The sequence below is a fragment of the Sminthopsis crassicaudata genome, chromosome 1 (genome assembly GCF_048593235.1).
Source record: "Sminthopsis crassicaudata isolate SCR6 chromosome 1, ASM4859323v1, whole genome shotgun sequence".
Lineage (NCBI taxonomy): Eukaryota > Metazoa > Chordata > Mammalia > Dasyuromorphia > Dasyuridae > Sminthopsis > Sminthopsis crassicaudata.
The window spans coordinates 566,527,636-566,548,545 of NC_133617.1; the positions used below are offsets into that span (position 1 = coordinate 566,527,636).

The window sequence follows — 20,910 nt, forward strand, 5'->3', positions numbered from 1 at the left end:
ATAAAAAAAGTGATGGGACCACCACTGCCCCTGAGATCAGGGACTCCTCTGGGAAAATAATAAGAGATAAAGCATTTCAGCAATGTCCTTGCTGAAAATTGCTTCAGACATAGACAAGAATGAGAGGAAAGCCAGTGGTAGAAAAGGAGATCAGGAGTCTGTGTGTGTATGGGAACAGGGTATTTCAGAGCCCTAAGCCAGCTACAACTTTGAAAATGGTGAGTGGTAGATCTATGTTGGAAAGCCAATATTGTAAAAAAAAGTATTTTCACTTTTCTTCCCATCAATGATGACTTCTTTTTTTTGCATTTGAGGACCCTTGATTTGTATTATTGGGTATGGTACATACTATACACTATAACTGTTCTCCCAAGTCTTGGGGCTGTCTTTTTTTAAAAGATCTGTTTACTTGAGAGAGAAATAGTTTCTCCTTAGAGTCCCAGTTCAGTGCCTAAATCCTCTTCTGCCCTTCAGATGATTTTTTTTTTTTTTTTTACCTAGGTAGCAAAAGTCAGCCTAAGTGAAAAGGAAGCCAAACAAAGCTTGGTTATGCAATTTATGTTTAGTGACAAGACTTGAAGCACTTTGTTCTAACTGCTGACTTTCCAACGAACTCTGGAAAAATAAGCAATTACTGAGTCCATGCTGTTGAGGGGAGGGAATGCTTATTTGGTTTATTTTTAAGCCTCCAGATTTGATCTGTCACACTGAAAATGATAATACCCCTAAGCAATTATAGCATCTGTCTTTTGTTGTTTTGATGTGTTTCCCTACCAAATGCAGAAGTTGAAGTAGGAGGGGGAAATACTCCCTTACATGTTCTATGTGTAAACTATTTAGTAATAAGCATTGTAGAAAGAGCCACTTACAAAAGATGGAGCCTGGTTTAACAAAAGAACATGTGTCTTTTTTTCTATTTTTTCACAAAAAATCTTAGACCCAAAGAGGAGATGGAGAACATTACAGATATTTAATTTGCTGCAGGCAAAATGTAGCTTTATAATAAGTCTCTGCTGACCCTGCATTTTACTTCCATCAATTTACTAAATTCAGTTAATTAGGCTATGCAAAAGGATTTCTGAGACTTGGAAATTAACTGGTTAATTTGATAAATTTATATATCTACTCAACTCTTTAAGGAATAAAATCAGGATGTTCATGTTTTTTTAAATGATGAGAACTGAAGCTGTTTTTTAAAACTCTTCTGATGGCTACTTAATTTTTTTTCATTCATTTATATTGTCTACCCAAGTGGAATATAAGTTCATTGAGAATGGAACAGCCTTGTTTTATCTTTTTTATTCCCTACCTCTTGCATGAAGACTACTGAGAAGAGAAGACTTAAGTGAAACACATTCAAAAGGCAAATACATGGTAGAGAGATTAAATATATTTTATTTAGCTTCCTAAAGTAGAAGTTACATTAAAATAACTTTAGCATTACTGTAAGTAAAATTACTTAAACATTGAATCAATTATCCACAAATGAAATGGGCTATGTCAAGCAGGAAGAAGTGAGTTTCCTCTTGCTACAAATCTTCAGGCAGAGACTGGATGACCCCCTGTTGTATATAAAGAGGATTCTTGTCCAGGTATGGGTATTTGAAATTTTTAAAAAGCTTTAGATTTAGAGCTAAAAAAGAATTTCAAACTCTGCTAATTCAATGACCTTATTTTTATAGGTAAGGAAACTAAGATGTGACTATTCCCTACTATCTATTTCCCACTTTGTGGTATATTTTGTATAAATTTGTGCTTTTAAAAAAATATGATTTTTAACAACCTTAGTTATATTGTAGGAATATCTAGGGGTAAAGTGGATACAGTACTAAGCCTAGAGTTCAGGGGATCTGAGTTCAAATATGGCCTAAATTTTGTGACACTGGGTAAGTCACTTAACACTGCCTTAGTTTCTTTTTCTGTAAAATAAACTGGATAAAAAAATTATAAATCAATCCAATATCTTTCACAAGAAAACCCCAAATGTGATCACAAAGAGTCAGACAACTGATTGATTAAACAACAATTATTTTATCTTGAAAGACTACTTAATGTTAAGCTCCTGGAAACTATTCCACTATTAGATAAATTCTGCCATGTCCTACAGAGTTGAAAAGGCTACTATTATAACTCTGATTGCCTAAACATCAAGTTAGCTAAACTGGAAGAGACTGGTCATAATATAATAGAGGTAGTAGTAGTAGTAGTAGTAATAGGAGGAGGAGGAGGAAAAGAAGTTATAATAGTAGTAATAATTGTAAGAGGAAGAAAGAAAGGAGAAGGAAAGGAGAACAATGAGGAAGAGAGGAAGAGGAGAAAGAATAATAATAAATAGTATTTAATAGCTTGCTTTGGATCTCACAGTTAGTAAGTGTGTGCTTCATATTCCAGCCATGTGATCCAGGGCAAATCATTTAATATTTTCTGCTTTAGTTTCTTAATGTATAAGATGAAAATTAATAATAGTACCTATCTTCCAGTGTTTTTAAAACCCCAACCAACTATATAAATTCAAGTTATTATTACTACTATTAGTAATAATAGTAGTCATTAGTAATTAGTAATAAAAATAATATATGTTTTACTTTAATCAACAGTAGGTCAATTTCACAATCAAGACAAGGAAATCATTTCATTTGTTGCTGAAAAATTGGGTACAATCGAAGACAAGAGGAGACAATAGAAATACAGGTAAAGTGTTCAATATTTAGTTAAGATCCAGTCCCCCAAACAATTTTTAAAATCATCCTTATACCCACTGAGAGGTTGTAAGAAATAGAAGTTACCTCAGAAGTTCAAACTTCGAATTTCAAAGCTAAGAAACTAATCTCAAAGAAGGAAGGTGACAGAGTTGTAGAGTCACAATTCAAATCTAGGACATTTGACTCCCAATCATGTGGGGATTTTCCCCACTGTCCAGTTGATTTTTAACTGAGATAGCCTAATTAAAGTCAGCAATGCCAGATTGCAATATGCTAAATACTACATCTAGATGATGTGTTCTGTTACTTTCTTTCTATAGCTTTCTAAAACAAAAATATAAACTTAAGCATATGCTTTCACTAAAATAATGTGCTCTCCATATGCTGATGTATTCCCATAAACAGAACTCCATGTTAGTGAGATGCTTCTACTACCCTCCCTAACCTTTTTAACTCACATTACTTTGAAAAGTGTAGGCTGAGCAATTGAGCAGCCAATGATTTTTCTAATTATACTTCACATTCTTCTAGTCAATTCATAAAGAGAGACCATAAACAAATGACAAATCCTTCTCTCTGAAATTCCAAATAACCCAATTAAAGTCAGGAAAAAGAGAAAACCATATGCTTCATAAAATTAAATGGACAGCTATTAATGCTTTGATTACATTATTAGATTAACCAGATAATACATTAAATCATGTTTACATATAAGGTTCCTCATTTTTGGAATGGTACGTGTATATATTTTGGACTGCTGAATATAAAGACATCAAACAATCTCTAAATATACTTGGTTATAACTTGGATTTGGTGAAGCTGACTGGATACATTGGGAAAATGACTTTATTTGGTTTGTCATTCATATGAACTGAAGACTAAAAAATCCAATCTCAGTCAAAAGTAAGTTGCTTATGTCTTATTTTCTATTTGTCTTAACTATTTTGAGAAGTCAGAGCATCAAAGTTTTGATAAATGATCCCCTTTTTTAAACAGCCAGTCATTTCTTATTTCTTGTCAGTTTCATTTAAAATAACAACAATAGCAACAAAACCCATCCAATTTCATCTAGTTTTTACCATGTCCAGTGTCCTCTGATTCTTCTCTTAAAGAAAATAGATATATTGAATAGGCATGAGTATTATTTATTTGGCTTTTTAATTGATTATCTTTGAAATCCTCAAAAATATTAGTATTTTAACTTAACTTGAAGGCTATTGTCATATTCTCCACAAAATCTTCACTCTCTATAATTGATGCTAGAATATTGACTGTATTATCTTAATGGTGGTCTGCTGATTCACATTCATCATGAATATTGCAACAAAACTAACTCTTCCAAATCTTCATCTCTCTGTGGAAAAATTATAAATAGTCCTTCCATTTAGCAATAATTATGTTTCATATAAAATGTAATTTAGTTTTTCCCACAATGTCAATCAACTTCTCAGTTACTAGACAAAGATGATATAGTAAGAGTACAAAGAATTAAATTATACTTGGAAATGACCTATGAACTGTAAGATTCTTAGTATCACTTGTTTTTTTTCTGCTACTACTGGAAAGAAGAAAACTACAATGTTAGGTGATTTTTGTAGTCTGTTTCATAAGTCATTATGGGCAAAACCAATACCTGGTTGATAAAATGTATGAACTTTATAAGATTCTATTTATTAAACTATTTATGAGATTAGTCAACACACACATACAAATGATATCCTTAATAAACAAAAGAGAGTAATAAAGGGAATATCAGAGATGATTTTAATAGTATTTTTATTGTTACCCCATTGAATTCATTGTATAAATAATATTAGGGAAATCTAAAAGTTAGGTAAAACTGATGCTTAATTTGAATAAAAAGAAATTTAAGGTGTGGAGCCAAGATGGTGGAGAAGATTCTGTAAGCTCCCTTCTTCCCTCAATGCCAATCAGTTAAATCAGCCTCAAAAATAACGCTGGACTGATAGAAACCACAAGGACTGGAAGCACGACTTACCAGCTGAAGAGAATCTGGAGTTTCAACAGAAAAGGTCAGTTCCCAGGGGAGGAAAAAAAAGAGGACAGCACAGACAGTTGGGTGCTAGCATACTGTGCTGACCGCGCTGGGGAGAACTCTGGGATCAGAGAAGCCACTGAGATAGAAGAATCTGACACAGGCTGATAGCTCTTCTCTGCTTATAAAACAGCAGTTCAGAAGAGAAATCAAGCCACTTTAAAATATAAAGCCAGATACTAGAACCACCCCAATCTGGGAGTGATCTAACAGACCTCGGCACTGCGGGTGCAGCTGACTTCGGCTGTCTGGGGCTTCACCTGGGAGTAGTTAAGAGCTTGAAAAGCAGGGACACGGCCCAAGGGAACATCTAATTCGCATAGTGCCTGGCTCAGCTGGAGGCTGTGGAACTCAGCCACTGAAGTCCCAGAAAAACGGAAATCTTGGAATAGGGACCGTGGTTTCTGGGCAGACACTTCCAGTTTGAGCACAGGGGCTTTTCACGTCAGCTGCTGACATCCACGCCCCACGGGAGGCATTTGCTGGGCTTTGTGTCACCTTTACTGTTCAGTCTTACACCTCAGGGAAGTCGCTAAGACACACAGCGGGGGTCCTTCACTAGGCAACCCTCATATGGCAGCCGCAGCCACAGGCTTACTAATCACCCCTGAGGCACTTCCAGGGGGGGGGAGGGGAACTCTCTCCCAGAGCTTTCTCTTAGCTCAGGCACAGGAACTACGGCATCCATCCGGTCTGGGAGGAAGCTGGTAAAGAAATAAATAAATAATTTCTTACCCCAAGGACAGACCCCCAAAGATTTTTAAAATATGAATAAAAAGCAAAAAAGAACCATTGATTCCTTCTACACAGAGAAAGAGCTGGTATCTAACCCCGAGGAAGTTAATAGCAGAGAGTCAGCAGATAACAGCCTAAAGGGGAACGATCCTGCCCCTGTCACTTAACTCTCTCCTAGAAGAGACTATTAAAAAATTAAGAGAGTTTGAAGAAAAATGGGGAAAGGAAAGAGAAGCTGTGATAGAGAATAACAACATTCTGAAATTTGAGTTGGAAAAAATAAAGAATTCACAGGGGATTCAGGGAAACAAAATTTGTGAATTAGAAGAGGTTAAAAAATCAGAGGAAAGTAGGATTTCTGAATTGGAAAAGATAAAAATTCTAAAGAAAGTAGGATTTCTGAATTGGAAAAGATAAAAAAGTCTCAAGAAAATAGGATTTCTGAATTGGAAAAAGAAAATAATTCTCTAAAAAAATTAGGAAAATGGAAAAAAATTCAGTAGAGCAAAATAGAAATGAATGATTCATTGAGAACCCAAGAATCAGTCAAACGAAAAAAAAAAAAAAAAAAAAAGAAAAGCTGGAGAATAACATCAAATACTTACTGGGAAAATCTATAGACCTGGAAAATAGATCTAGGAGAGATAATCTGAGGATCATTGGATTTCCCGAAAACTATGACCAAAAAAAGAGCCTAGATTCTATTTTACAGGAAATCATCAAAGAGAACTGTTCAGAGATAATAGAAACAGAAGGGAAAGTAGGTGTGGAAAGAATTCATTGAACACCTTCTGAAAAAGACCCTTAAAAAAAAAAACTCCATGGAATATTGTGGCTAAGCTGCAGAATTACCACACAAAGGAAAGAATATTGCAAGCAGCTAAAAAAAATCAATTCAAATATCAAGGGGCCACAATAAGGGTCACCCAAGATCTGGCTGCCTCCACATTAAAGGATCGAAGGGCCTGGAACCTGATATTCCGAAATGCAAAAGATCAAGGATTGCAACCAAGAATAAACTACCCAGCTAAGTTTAGCATCTTTTTCCATGGAAGAAGATGGTCATTCAATGAAATAGAGGAATTCCATATGTTTCTAAGAAAAAAACCAGACTTAAACAAAAAATTTGATCTATATCCACAAGACTGAAGAGAAACAGAAAAAGGTACATAGAACCCTTGAAAACTGTATCTCTGTTGTGGATATATAGAAAGTCTGCATGGATAATTTGATTTTACTGATATAAAAAAAGGGAGGGAGTAGTAAAGGGAAGGGGGTACTATCAGAAAAAGGGGAAGAAGTGATGAAAAGAGGGAAACTACATCCCAGGAAGAGGCATAGAAAATATACCATATCTGAGGGAATTTAGAGAGGGGGAGAAACATTGTGTGAATCTTACTGTCATCAGAAGAGCTCAAAGAGTAAATAATTGTCATATTTGTTTTTCAGAGAATTTTCTCTCACCTCATTAAAAAGGGGGAGAGGAAAAGGCGAAAGGAAAAGGGGAATAAGGGAAGGTACTTAGAAGGAGGGGGGAGGGATACTAAAAAAGGGAGGGCTGCGCGTCACAAGTGGGGTCTATAAATTAAATATAGGGGAAAGGGTTCAGGGGGGTGAAAGGAAAAAGCATAATCTGGGGATAATATGATGGCAGGAAATACAGAATTAATAATTTTAATTGTAAATGTGAATGGGATGAACGCTCCCATCAAACGGAGATGGATAGCAGACTGGATCAAAAGTCAGAACCCTACAATATGTTATTTACAAGAAACACACTTAAAGCAGGGAGATACATAAAGAGTAAAGGTAAAAGGTTGGAACAGAATCTATTATGCTTCAGGTAAAGCCAAAAAAGCAGGGGTAGCCATCCTTATCTCAGATCAAGCAAAAGCAGAAGTTGATCTAATTAAAAGAGATAAGGAAGAAAACTATATCCTGCTAAAAGGTAGTATAAAAAATGAAGCCATATCAATGCTAAACATATGTGCACCAAGTGGTATAGCATCTAACTTTCTAAAGGAAAAGTTAAGAGAATTGCAAGAAGAAATAGACAGTAAAGCTATAATAGTGGGAGACCTAAACCTTTTACTCTCAAATTTAGACAAATGAAACCACAAAACAAATAAGAAAGAAATTTAAAAAGTAAATAAAACATTAGAAAAACTAGGTATGATAGACCTTTGGAGAAACTGAATGGCGATAGAAAGGAATATACTTTCTTCTCAGCAGTTCATGGATCCTATTCAAAAATTGACCATATATTAGGACATAAAGATCTCAAAACTAAATGTAGGAAAGGCAGAAATAATAAATGCCTTCTTCTCAGATCACAATGCAATAAAAGCTACATTCAGTAAGAAGTTAGGGGTAAATAAACCAAAAAGCAATTGGAAACTGAATAATCTCTTAAAGAATGACTGAGTGAGCAGGAGGAATATAGAGAGGCCTGGAAAGACTTAAATCAACTGATGCTGAGTGAAATGAGCAGAACCAGAAGATCACTGTACACTTCAACAACAATACTGTATGAGGATGTATTCTGATGGAAGTGGAAATCTTCAACATAAAGAAGATCCAACTCACTTCCAGTTGATCAATGATGGACAGAGGTAGCTACACCCAGAGAAGAAACACTGGGAGGGGAATGAAAATTGTTAGCACTAATATCTGTCTGCCCAGGTTGCATGTACCTTCGGATTCTAATGTTTATTGTGCAACAAGAAAATGATATTCGCACACATGTATTGTACCTAGATTATATTGTAACACATGTAAAATGTATGGTATTGCCTGTCGTCGGGGGGAGGGAATAGAGGGAGGGGGGGTAATTTGGAAAAATGAATACAAGGGATAATATTATAAAATATATATATATATATATATATATATATATATATATATATATATATATATATATATATATATATATATATATATATATATATAATAAAAAAAAAAGTAGGTCACCTGAAAAAAGGATAATTTCCTCTCCTGAAAATTTGATGTCTTAAGACTCAGCAGATGTGAATAACAAATTGGTACTCTAAATCTTATTATGATCAATAAGGAGGAAGACACTGTTGTTGGACTAGTGATAGAAATCTTGGGGGAAACAAATTATATAAACTGAATAGATTTCAAAATAGTTGTATTCTTTTAAAGGAGACATATTATCTATTTAGAGGATTTATTTATCTGACATGCCTTTTCAGTTTTCATGAATACAAAATCATATAATGTTTTTCTCCCAAGATTTACATCAATTTTTAGGAATCTGGAAAGAAGAGTGTTGTTTGGGCTATGAGAGGCAATTTGTTTTTCAATGTGGGCACTTATAAGAGAGAGAGGCCAGGGAAAAGGGGAGGGGAAAGAGAAGAGGAAAGGACAGGAAGGAGGAGAGGCAGGAAGGGAGGAAGGAAGCAATGGAAGTAGAGGGAGGAAAAGAAGGAGAAATATTATACAGAAAGTGTCTTTGATTATCATTTACTTTTTAATTGTATCCATATACTGCTACATTGATAATTACATATATAAAATAGTAACAAAATGTATTTTTTAAAAATAATGATAAATAAAAGTCCTAGAGACATAAAAAAAAAAGAATGACTGAGTGAAACAGCAAATTATAGAAACAAATAATAATTTCACCCAAGATAATGACAATGATGAGACATCTTACCAAAATCTGTGGGATGCAGCTAAAGCAGTAATAAGGGGAAATTTTATATTTTTAGAGGCTTATTAGAAGAAAATAGAGAAAGAGAAGATGAACGAATTGGAACTGCAACTTAAAAAGCTAGAAAAAGACCAAATTAAAACCCCCCAACCAAAAATCAAACTTGAAATATAAAAATTAAAAGGGGAAATAAATAATATTGAAAGTAAAAAAAAAAAAAAACTATTGAATTAATAAATAAAACCAAGAGCTGGTTTTATGAAAAAGCCAATAAAATAGATAAACCTTTGGTAAATCTGATCAGAAAAAGGAAAGAGGAAAATCAACTTGTTAGTCTTACAAATGGAAAGGGGGATCTTTCCACCAATGAAGAGGAAATTAGAGAAATAATAAGGAGTTACTTTGCCCAACTTTATGTCAATAAATTTGATCACTTAAGTGAAATGGATGACTTTCTCCAAAAATATAGGCTTCCTAGATTAACAGAGGAGGAGACAAATTAGTTAAATAGTCCCATTTCAGAAAAAGAAATAGAACAAGCTATTAATCAACTCCCCAGGAAAAAATCCCCTGGACCAGATGGATTTACATGTGAGTTCTACCAAACATTTAAAGAACAATTAGCCCCAATGCTATATAAACTATTTGAAAAAATAGGGAATGAAGGAGTCCTGTCAAACTCTTTTATGACACAGACATGGTACTGATACCTAAACCAGGTCGATCAAACACTGAGAAAGAAAATTATAGACCAATTTCCTTAGTGAATATTGATGCTAAAATCTTAAATAAGATATTAGCAAAAAGACTTCAGAAAATCATCCCCAGGATAATACACTATGATCAAGTACCATTTATACCAGGAATGCAGGGCTGGTTTAATATTAGGAAAACTATTAGTATAATTGACCATATTAATAATAAAATTAATAAAAACCATATGATCATCTCAATAGATGCAGAAAAAGCATTTAATAAAATCCAACATCCATTCCTACTAAAAACGCTTGAGAGTATAGGAATAAATGGACTATTCCTTAGAATAATCAGGAGCATATATTTACGACCGTCAGTAAGCATAATATGCAATAGAAATAAACTGCAACCTTTCCCAGTAAGATCAGGAGTGAAACAAGGTTGCCCACTATCACCATTACTATTCAATATAGTACTAGAAACGCTAGCCTCGACAATAAGAGCCGAGAAAGAGATTCAAGGAATTAGAGTAGGAAATGAGGAAATCAAACTATCACTCTTTGCAGATGACATGATGGTATACTTAGAGAACCCCAAAGACTCTGCTAAAAAGCTATTAGAAATAATTCAGAATTTTAGCAAAGTGGCAGGATACAAAATAAATCCACATAAATCCTCAGCATTTTTATATATCACCAACAAAATGCAACAGCAAGAGATACAAAGAGAAATTCCATTCCAAACAAATGTTGAGAGTATAAAGTATTTGGGAATCCATCTACCAAAGAATAGTCAGGAATTATATGAGAAAAATTACAAAACACTTGCCACAAAAATAGTCAGATTTAAATAATTGGAAAGACATTCAGTGCTCTTGGATAGGCCGAGCGAATATAATAAAGATGACAATACTCCCCAAACTAATCTATTTATTTAATGCTATACCAATCAGACTCCCAAGAAACTATTTTAATGACCTAGAAAAAATAACAACAAAATTCATATGGAAGAATAAAAGGTCAAGAATTCCAAGGGAACTAATGAAAAAAAAAGTCATAGGAAGGTGGTCTAAGTGTATCTGATCTAAAGCTATATTATGTAGCAGCAGTCACCAAAACCATTTGGTACTGGCTAAGAAATAGACCTGTAGATCAGTGGAACAGATTAGATACAAAGGACAAAAAAGGGTATATCTATAGCAATCTAATTTTTGACAAACCCAAAGGTACCAACATTAGGGATAAAAATTCATTATTTGGAAAAAACTGTTGGGAAAACTGGAAATTAGTACGGCAGAAATTAGATATGGATCCACACTTAACACCATAAACCAAGATAAGATCAAAATGGGTCCATGATTTAGGCATAAAGAATGAGATCATAAATAGATTAGAGGAACAGAAAATAGTCTACCTCTCAGAGCTGTGGAGGAGGAAGGAATTTATGACCAGAGGAGAACTAGAGATCATTATTGATCACAAAATAGAAGATTTTGATTACATCAAATTAAAAAGTTTCTGTACAAACAATACTAATGCAAACAAGATTAGAAGGGAAGTAACAAATTGGGAAAATATTTTTAAAGTTAAAGGTTCTGACAAAGGTCTCATTTCCAAAATATATAGAGAACTGACTCTAATTTATAAGAAATCAAACCATTTTCCAATTGATAAATGGTCAAAGGATATGAACAGACAATTTTCAGATGATGAAATTGAAATTATATCCACTTTTATGAAATAGTGTTCCAAATCACTACTGATCAGAGAAATGCAAATTAAGATAACTCTGAGATACCACTACACACTTGTCAGATTGGCTAAGATGACAGGAACACATAATGATGAATGTTGGAGATCATGTGGGAAAACTGGGACACTAATACATTCTTGGTGGAGTTGTAAAAGAATCCAGTCATTCTGGAGAGCAATTTGGAACTATGCCCAAGCTGTACATACCCTTTGATCCAGCATTGCTGCTATTGGGCTTATATCCCAAAGAAATACTGAGAAGGGGAAAGGGACCTGTATGTGCCAAAATGTTTGTGGCAGCTCTTTTCGTAGTGGCTAGAAACTGGAAGATGAATGGATGTCCATCAATGGGAGAATGGTTGGATAAATTATGGTATATGAAGGTTATGGAATATTATTGCTCTGTAAGAAATGACCAGCAGGAGGAATACAGAGAGGCTTGGAGAGACTTACATCAACTGATGCTGAGTGAAATGAATAGAACCAGAAGATCGCTGTACACTTCAATATTGTATGAAGACGTATTCTGATGGAAGTGGATATCTTCAACATAAAGAAGATCCAACTCACTTCCAGTTGATCAATGATGGACAGAAACAACTACACCCAGACAAGGAACACTGGGAAGTGAATGTAAATTGTTAGCACTACTGTCTATCTACCTAGGTTACTTATACCTTTGGAATCTAATACTTAATGTGCAACAAGAAAATGGTATTTACACACATATATTGTATCTAGGTTATACTGTAACATATGTAAAATGTATGGGATTGCCTGTCATCTAGGGGAGGGAGTAGAGGGAGGGAGGGGATAATTTGGAAAAATGAATACAAGGAATAATATTATAAAAAAATTACTCATGCATATATACTGTGAAAAAATTATAAATAAATAAAATTAAAAAAAAGAAATTTAATATGAATAATTATAAATTTGAGTTCAATAATTCAATTTCATAAGTACAGGGGCATATGTGGAAAATAATTTCTAAAAAATATGTTTTTAAATCAAATATAACTCATTTTTAATCAAGTAGATGACTTTTAGGTCTCCACCAACTTACAGATTTCTTTCTTTCTCTCACTGGGATATGTAGTATCTTTCCTCATAAATTTCAAGAGTGTATTGTGACAGCCAAAAGCAAGACAAAGCAAAACAAAACAGTCCAAAATGATTGGTATCTAAAGCTGCATTATGAAAGGACATAGAATTCAAAATGAGAAATAAAGATAGTACAACTGTACTTTACCCTGGTCTGGCTCTATCTAAGAGGATTCTGTTTAATTTGTAACATTGTAGGAAAGATACAATAAAGAAAAATCATGTCTAGAAGAGGATACCTCGAATGCTGTGATGAATGAAGAAAATGTTTTACAGGGGTCATTTAAAGAAACTGGGGATATTAACCTGAAGAAAAGATTTTAAATTGTGATCCCTGGATTCAAGTGTTAAAAGAAGTGTCATACTGAAGAGGAAATAGAGTTGTCAAGAGTTGAACTAAGAGCAAATGAATGAGGATGGAGTGAAACATTTATTTTTAACACAAATAAAATCTTCCAACATCTGAGAATGCATGAAAAGTTAAATAGAAATGGAATTGGCCGCTTCAAAATGGAATGGATTACTCTTCCACCTTAGGAATTTTCAAGTAAGGGCTGAATGATTACTTCTAGATGACATTCTTTGTTGGGTACAGATTGAACTAGATGACTTCTGAAGCCCTTCTCTCATAAGTCTTTTTCTATAGATTGTTTATAGAATTTCTTTTTTCTCTTTTTCCTTTTTTTCCTCTTTCTCTTATCTTTTTATGCTTCTTTTGATTCTTGTATTTTAAAGTCAAAATTTCTATTAAGCTCAGGTCTTTTCATAATAAATGCTTGAAAATCTTCTATTTCATGGAACATCCATTCTTCTTCCATTCCCCCATGAATACTTATATTCAGTTTTGCTAGGTAGATGATTCTTCATTGTGATCCTAGCTCTTTTGCACTGCAGAATATCATATTCCAAACCTTTCAATACTTTAATGTAGAAGCTGATAAATTTTGTGTTATCTTGACTGTGGCTTCATGATATTTGAATTGGTCCTTTTTTTACAGTTTGCAATATTTTTCCTTGACCTAGGAATTCTAGAAATTGGCTATAATATTCCTGTGAGTTTTCATTTTGGGATTTTTTTCAGGAGATGATCAATAGATACTTTCCTTTTCTATTTTACCTTCTGGCTCTATATTATAAAGGCAGCTTTCTTTAATAATTTTTGAAAGATGATGTCTAGGCTTCCTTTTTTTTTTTTACCATGGTTTTCAGGTACTCCAATAAATCTTATTATCTTTTCTGAATCTACTTTCTAGATCAGGTGTTTTGACAATGAAATATTTCACATTTCATTCCTTTTTGTCCATTCTTTTATTTTGTTTTATTGTTTCTTTATGTCTCTTGAACTCATTAGTTTCCTTTTGCCCAATTCTAATTTTTAAGAAATCCTTCACTGAGCTTTTGTGCTTCCTGTTCTATTTGACCAATCTACTGTTGGAGTTCTTTTTCTTAGAGCATTTTTGTACCTTTTTTTCCCCATATGGCCAATTCTGCTTTTCAAGGTATCCTTTTCTTCATTGAATTTATGTGTCTCTTATTGGCCGGTTCTTTTTTAAAAGATGTTTTTTTTTTTTTGTTTTTTTTGTTTTTCATTTTTTTATGTGTGAGCCTTCTTTGCCAAAATAACTTTCTTCCCATGATTTTCTTGAATCACTTCTATTTCTCTTCTCAGTTAATCCTTTACCTATCTTACTTGATTTTTAAAATCCTTTTTTGAGTCTTTTGTAGCAGCCAATTCATAGTTTTCTTTAAGGCTTTAGGGCTTTGGATATGGAAATTTTGATTGCTATTTTTTTTCCTGTTTGTGTTTTAATTCTCTGTAATATCATGATAACTTTCTATAGTCAGGATTTTTTTTTGTTGTTGTTAGCTCATTTTTTTCAGCCAATTTTTTGAATTTTAACTCTATGCTAAAGTGGGGCTCTCCTTATAGAGGGGAGAAGGCACTATTCCAATCTTAAAGTGTTTTGTGCAATTCTTTTCAGAGGTAATTCTGGAGGCCTGTAAGATTTCAATTCTCCCAAGGTGGTATGATCTAGGAAGAGGTATGTTTACTACTTTCCTATACAGCACCCTGGTTTATGAGTGATCACAACCCTTCTTTTCCCTTTTGGGAACTGTGACTAGGGTGCTAGTTTTCCTGCTGCTATAAGCAATGATGTGCTAGTATCCCTCCTATAAATAGTTTAATACATAGGGCTTTTTCCTTTTTATTTATCTCTTTGGGATGTAGACCCTATGATATTGTTTGGCCAAATACACAATTTTATAACCCTTTGGACATAGTTCTAAAATTGTTCTCAAAATGATTAGTTCAGTTCACAACTCCACCAACACTATTGATGAACCTATTTTATACTCCCTCCAATATTTGTCATTTTCTTTTTTCTGTCATATTAGTCTAGCTGATTCATGTTAGGTGATATCTCAGAGTTGTTTTAATTTGTATTTGCCTAATCAATAGTGAGTTTAGAGTGTTTTTTCCTATGATCATTCATAGCTTTGATTTCTTCTTCTGAAAACTGCCTGTTTAGATCCTTTGACCATTTATTAATTTTGGAATAATTTGCTTTTATAAATTTCACTCAGTTTTCTATATTTTTGAGAAATGAGACATCTATCAAAGAATCTCATTGTAAAAATTTTCTCCTAGATTTTTTCATTTATTTTAATCTTGACTGCAATGCTTTTGTTTGTGCAAAAATAGTTTAATTCAATATAATCAAAATTATCCATTCATATTTTGCAATTTCTCTATCTTGTATTTGCTCATAAATTCTCCTCTTATTCATTAATCTGATGGTTAAAATTTTCTATGCTTCTCTGATTTGTTTATATTATCCAGTTTAATATCTAAATCATGAACCCATTTGACTTTATCTTAATTTATAGTGTGATGTTACTTGTACATAGTTTCTGCCAATTATCCCAGCAATTTTTTTTTTATCAAATAGTGAATTTTTGTCACAAAAGCTTGTTTCTTTGAGTTTGTCAAACACTAGGTTGCTATGGTCATTTACTACTGTGTATTGTGTGCCTGATATGTTTCACTGATCCACCATTCTATTTCTTAAGAAGGACAAGATTTTTGTAATGATTACTGCTTTGTAATGCAGCTCTAAGCAGTATTACAAAAATCTGGTTCTACTAGTTCAAAAATCTGGTTCTTCCTTCACATTAATTTTTATTGATTGCCTTGATATTTTTATTTGAACCTATTTTCTTTCTTCTAAAATCACACTCTCTTTCAAATTTTCCTATTTCTATCAAAAGCCTCATCATTATTTTAGTCTTAATTTTAGACTTAATTTAGTCTTTAGTCTCATTCTTTTTTACTCTATTTAACCAGTCATTCCTCATATCTTGCTATTTATACTTTTATAATATCAATTGCTTTAAATCCAACTTACATTTCTGTCTCATCTTTTCTAAAAGGTTCACAAAACAACATCCCTAGTTCATAAAGTAAGTGGTCAAATATCTGCTCTCTTGCTCCCCTCATAATAGGGATCAAAGTCTCTCTTGGATAAGAGTAGGGATAAGAGGGGGCGGAGCCAAGATGGCAGAGAAGATACATGCCACTGTGTAGGCTCCTTTCTTCCCTCACAACCAACTAGATTTAATCAGCCTCAGAAATAGAGTTAGACTGATAGAATCCACAAGGACTGGAAGCACGATTTACCAGCTTAGGAAAATCTGGAGTTTCAGCAGGAGGGGTCAGCTCCCAGGGGAGGAAGAAGAGAGGCCGGCTCAGACGGTGGGGTAGTGGCACACTGTGCTGGTCACGCTGGGGAGGGCTCTGGGATCAGAGAATCCACTGACATAAAGGAGTCTGGCACAGGCTGTTAGCTCTTCTCTGCTTATGAAACAGCAGATCAGAGGAGAAATCTAAGCCACTTTAAAATTTGAAACTAGATTGGATCTTCCCAGATTGCAGGGGTGACTCAGCAGATCTCAGCACCTGGACATAGGCAATCCAGGCTTTTGCCTCGGGGTAGTTAAGAGATTGAAGAGTGGGCAGGGCGGTAACTCATAGTGCCTGGCTCGGCTGGCTGGAGGCTGTGGAACGGAAGTCCCAGAGAAGCGGAACCTTTGAACTAGGGACCCAGCGGTTTCTGGCAGACACTTCCCAGTTTGAGTGCAGGGGCTTTTCACGTCACCTGCTGCAGACATCCACGCCCCACCAGGACGCATAGGCTAGGCTCTGAGTCGCCTTTGCTATTCAGTCTCAACCTTAGGGAAGCCGCTAAAACACAGTGCCATCACCTTTGAAGCATTTCCAGGGAGGGGGTGGGGAACTCTCTCCCAGAGCTCTCTCTTAGCTCAGGCGCGGGGGGCCGCTGCATTCATCCAGTCTGGGAGGAATCTGGTAAAGAAATAAATAAATAATTTCCTACCCCAGGGACAGACCCCAAAAGATTTTTTAAGTATGAGCAAGAAGCCCAAAAAAACCATAGATTCCTTCTACACAGAGAAAGAGCTGGTATCCAACCTCGAGGAAGTTAACAGCAGAGAGTCAGCAGAAAACAACCTAAAGGGGAACGATTCCTGCCCCCCATCACATAACTCTCTCCATGAAGAGACTATTAAAAAGTTAAGAGAGTTTGAAGAAAAATGGGGAAAGGAAAGGGAAGCTATGATAGAGAATAACATCCTGAAATTGGAGTTGGAAAAAATAAAGAATTCACAGGCGATGCAGGGAAACAAAATTAGTGAATTAGAAAAGGTAAAAAAATCACAGGAAAATAGGATTTCTGAATTGGAGAAGATAAAAAAGTCCCAAGAAAATAAGATTTCTGAATTGGAAAAAGAAAATAATTCTCAAAAAAAAAAAAATTAGGGAAATGGAAAAAAAATTCAATAGAGCAAAATAATTCATTTAAAAACGAAATTGGGCATTTACAAAAAGAACTAAAAACTGTGAAAGAAGAAAATAACTCCTTAAAAGTCAGGATGGAACAAATAGAAATGAATGATTCACAGAGAACCTAAGAATCAGTCAAAGAAAACAAAAAAAAATGAGAAGTTGGAGAACAACGTCAAATACTTACTGGGAAAATCTATAGACCTGGAAAGTAGATCTAGGAGAGATAATCTGCGGATCATTGGACGTCCCAAAAACTATGACCAAAAAAAGAGCCTAGATTCTATTTTACAGGAAATTATCAAAGAGAACTGTCCAGAGATAATAGAAACAGAGGGGAAGGTAGATGTTGAAAGAATTCATCGAACTCCTTCTGAAATAGACCCTAAAAAAAGAACACCACGGAATATTGTGGCTAAGCTGCAGAATTACCACACAAAGGAGAAAATCCTGCAAGCAGCTAGAAAAAAACAATTTAAATACCAAGGTGCCACAATAAGGGTCACAAAAGATCTGGCTGCCTCCACATTAAAAGATAGAAGGGCCTGGAACCTGATATTCCGAAAGGCAAAAAATCAAGGATTGCAACCAAGAATAAACTATCCAGCTAAGTTTAGCATCTTTTTCCATGGAAGAAGATGGTCATTCAATGAATTAGAGGAATTCCACATGTTTCTAAGAAAAAAACCAGACTTAAACAAAAAATTTGATCTACATCCACAAGACTGAAGAGAAACAGAAAAAGGTACACAGAACCCTTTAGAACTGTAACTCTGTTGTGGGTATATAGAAAGTACACATGGATAATTTGATTTGACTGATATAAAAGAAAAAAAAAGGAGGGGGTGTAGTAAAGGGAAGGGAGTAGTATCAGAAAAAGGGGAGGGTGTGATAAAAAGAGGGAAACTACATCCCAGGAAGAGGCATAGAAAATACACCATATCTGAGGGAATTTAGAGAGTGGGAGAATCATTGTGTAAATCTTACTCTCATCAGAAGAGTCTCAAAGAGTAAATAATTGTCATATTTGTTTTTCAGAGAATTCTCTCTCACCTCATTAAAAGGGGGGAGAGGAAAAGGGAAAAGGAAAAGGAGAATAAGTGAAGGGACGTGGAGGGAGGGGGGAGGGACACTAAAAAAAAAGGGAGGGCTGTGCTTCACAAGGGGGGTCTGTAAATTAAATATCGGGGAAAGGGTTCAGGGGGGTCAAAGGAAAAAGCATAATCTGGGGATAATATGATGGCAGGAAATACAGAATTAGTCATTTTAACTGTAAATGTGAATGGGATTAACGCTCCCATCAAACGGAGATGGATAGCAGACTGGATCAAAAATCAGAACCCTACAATATGTTGTTTACAGGAAACACACTTAAAGCAGGGAGATACATATAGAGTAAAGGTAAAAGGTTGGAGCAGAATCTATTATGCTTCAAGTAAAGCCAAAAAAAGCAGGGGTAGCTATCCTTATCTCAGATCAAGCAAAAGCAGAAGTTGATCTAATTAAAAGAAATAAGGAAGGAAACTATATCCTGCTGAAACGTAGCATAAATAATGAAGCCATATCAATACTAAACATATATGCACCAAGTGGTATAGCATCTAACTTTCTAAAGGAAAAGTTAAGAGAATTGCAAGAAGAAATAGACAGTAAAACTATAATAGTGGGAGATCTCAACCTTGCACTCTCAGATTTAGACAAATCAAACCACAAAACAAACAAGAAAGAAATTTAAAAAGTAAATAGAACATTAGAAAAACTAGGTATGATAGACCTTTGGAGAAAACTGAATGGCAATAGAAAGGAATATACTTTCTTCTCGGCAGTTCATGGATCCTATACAAAAATAGACCATATATTAGGACATAAAGATCTCAAAATTAAATGTAGGAAGGCAGAAATAATAAATGCCTTCTTCTCAGACCACAATGCAATAAAAGCTACATTCAGTAAAAAGTTAGGGATAAATAGACCCAAAAGTAATTGGAAACTGAATAATCTCATCTTAAAGAATGACTGGGTGAAAGAGCAAATTATAGAAACAATTAATAATTTCACCCAAGATAATGACAATGATGAGACATCATACCAAAATCTGTGGGATGCAGCTACAGCAGTAATAAGGGGAAATTTTAGATCTTTAGAGGCTTATTTGAAGAAAATAGAGAAAGAGAAGATTAACGAATTGGGCTTGCAACTTAAAAGGCTAGAAAAAGACCAAATTAAAAACCCCCAACCAAAAATTAAATTTGAAATACAAAAATTAAAAGGAGAAATCAATAATATTGAAAGTAAAAAAACTATTGAATTAATAAATAAAACCAAGAGTTGGTTTTATGAAAAAACCAATAAAATAGATAAACCTTTGGTAAATCTGATCAGAAAAAAGAAAGAGGAAAATCAACTTGTTAGTCTTACAAATGAAAAGGGGGATCTTTCCACCAATGAAGAGGAAATTAGAGAAATAATAAGGAGTTACTTTGCCCAACTTTATGCCAATAAATTTGATAACTTAAGTGAAATGGATGACTTCCTCCAAAAATATAGGCTTCCTAGATTAACAGAGGAGGAAATAAATTGCTTAAATAGTCCCATTTCAGAAAAAGAAATAGAACAAGCTATTAATCAACTCCCCAGGAAAAAAATCCCCTGGACCAGATGGATTTACATTTAAACATTTACATTAAAACATTTAAAGAACAATTAGCCCCAATGCTATATAAACTATTTGTAAAAATAGGGAATGAAAGAGTCCTACCAAACTCCTTTTATGACACAGACATGGTACTGATACCTAAACCAGGGCAATTGAAAACTGAGAAAGAAAATTGTAGGCCAATTTCCTTAATGAATATTGATGCTAAAATCTTAAATAAGATATTAGCAAAAAGACTTCAGAAAATCATCCCCAGGATAATACACTATGATCAAGTACCATTTATACCAGGAATACAGGGCTGGTTTAATATTAGGAAAACTATTAGTATAATTGACTATATTAATAATCAAATTAATAAAAACCATGTGATCATCTCAATAGATGCAGAAAAAGCATTTGACAAAATCCAACATCCATTCCTACTAAAAACGCTTGAGAGTATAGGAATAAATGGACTATTCCTTAGAATAATCAGGAGCATATATTTACGACCATCAGTAAGCATAATATGCAATAGAAATAAACTGCAACCTTTCCCAGTAAGATCAGGAGTGAAACAAGGTTGCCCACTATCACCATTACTATTCAATATAGTACTAGAAACGCTAGCCTCGACAATAAGAGCCGAGAAAGAGATTCAAGGAATTAGAGTAGGAAATGAAGAAAT

The 20,910-nt window shown here is 34.3% G+C and overlaps 1 long non-coding RNA gene across 1 annotated transcript in view; it reads left to right on the top strand.

The window, feature by feature from the left end:
* Nucleotides 1-13,174, top strand: part of LOC141555313 (uncharacterized) — a 33,654-nt gene extending 20,480 nt beyond the window's left edge. Inside the window, exons 3-4 of the long non-coding RNA XR_012486145.1 lie at nt 2,598-2,691; nt 12,922-13,174. This is a non-coding gene — a long non-coding RNA (uncharacterized LOC141555313). The remainder of the gene's footprint in view (nt 1-2,597; nt 2,692-12,921) is intronic.
* Nucleotides 13,175-20,910: the final 7,736 nt, after the last annotated feature.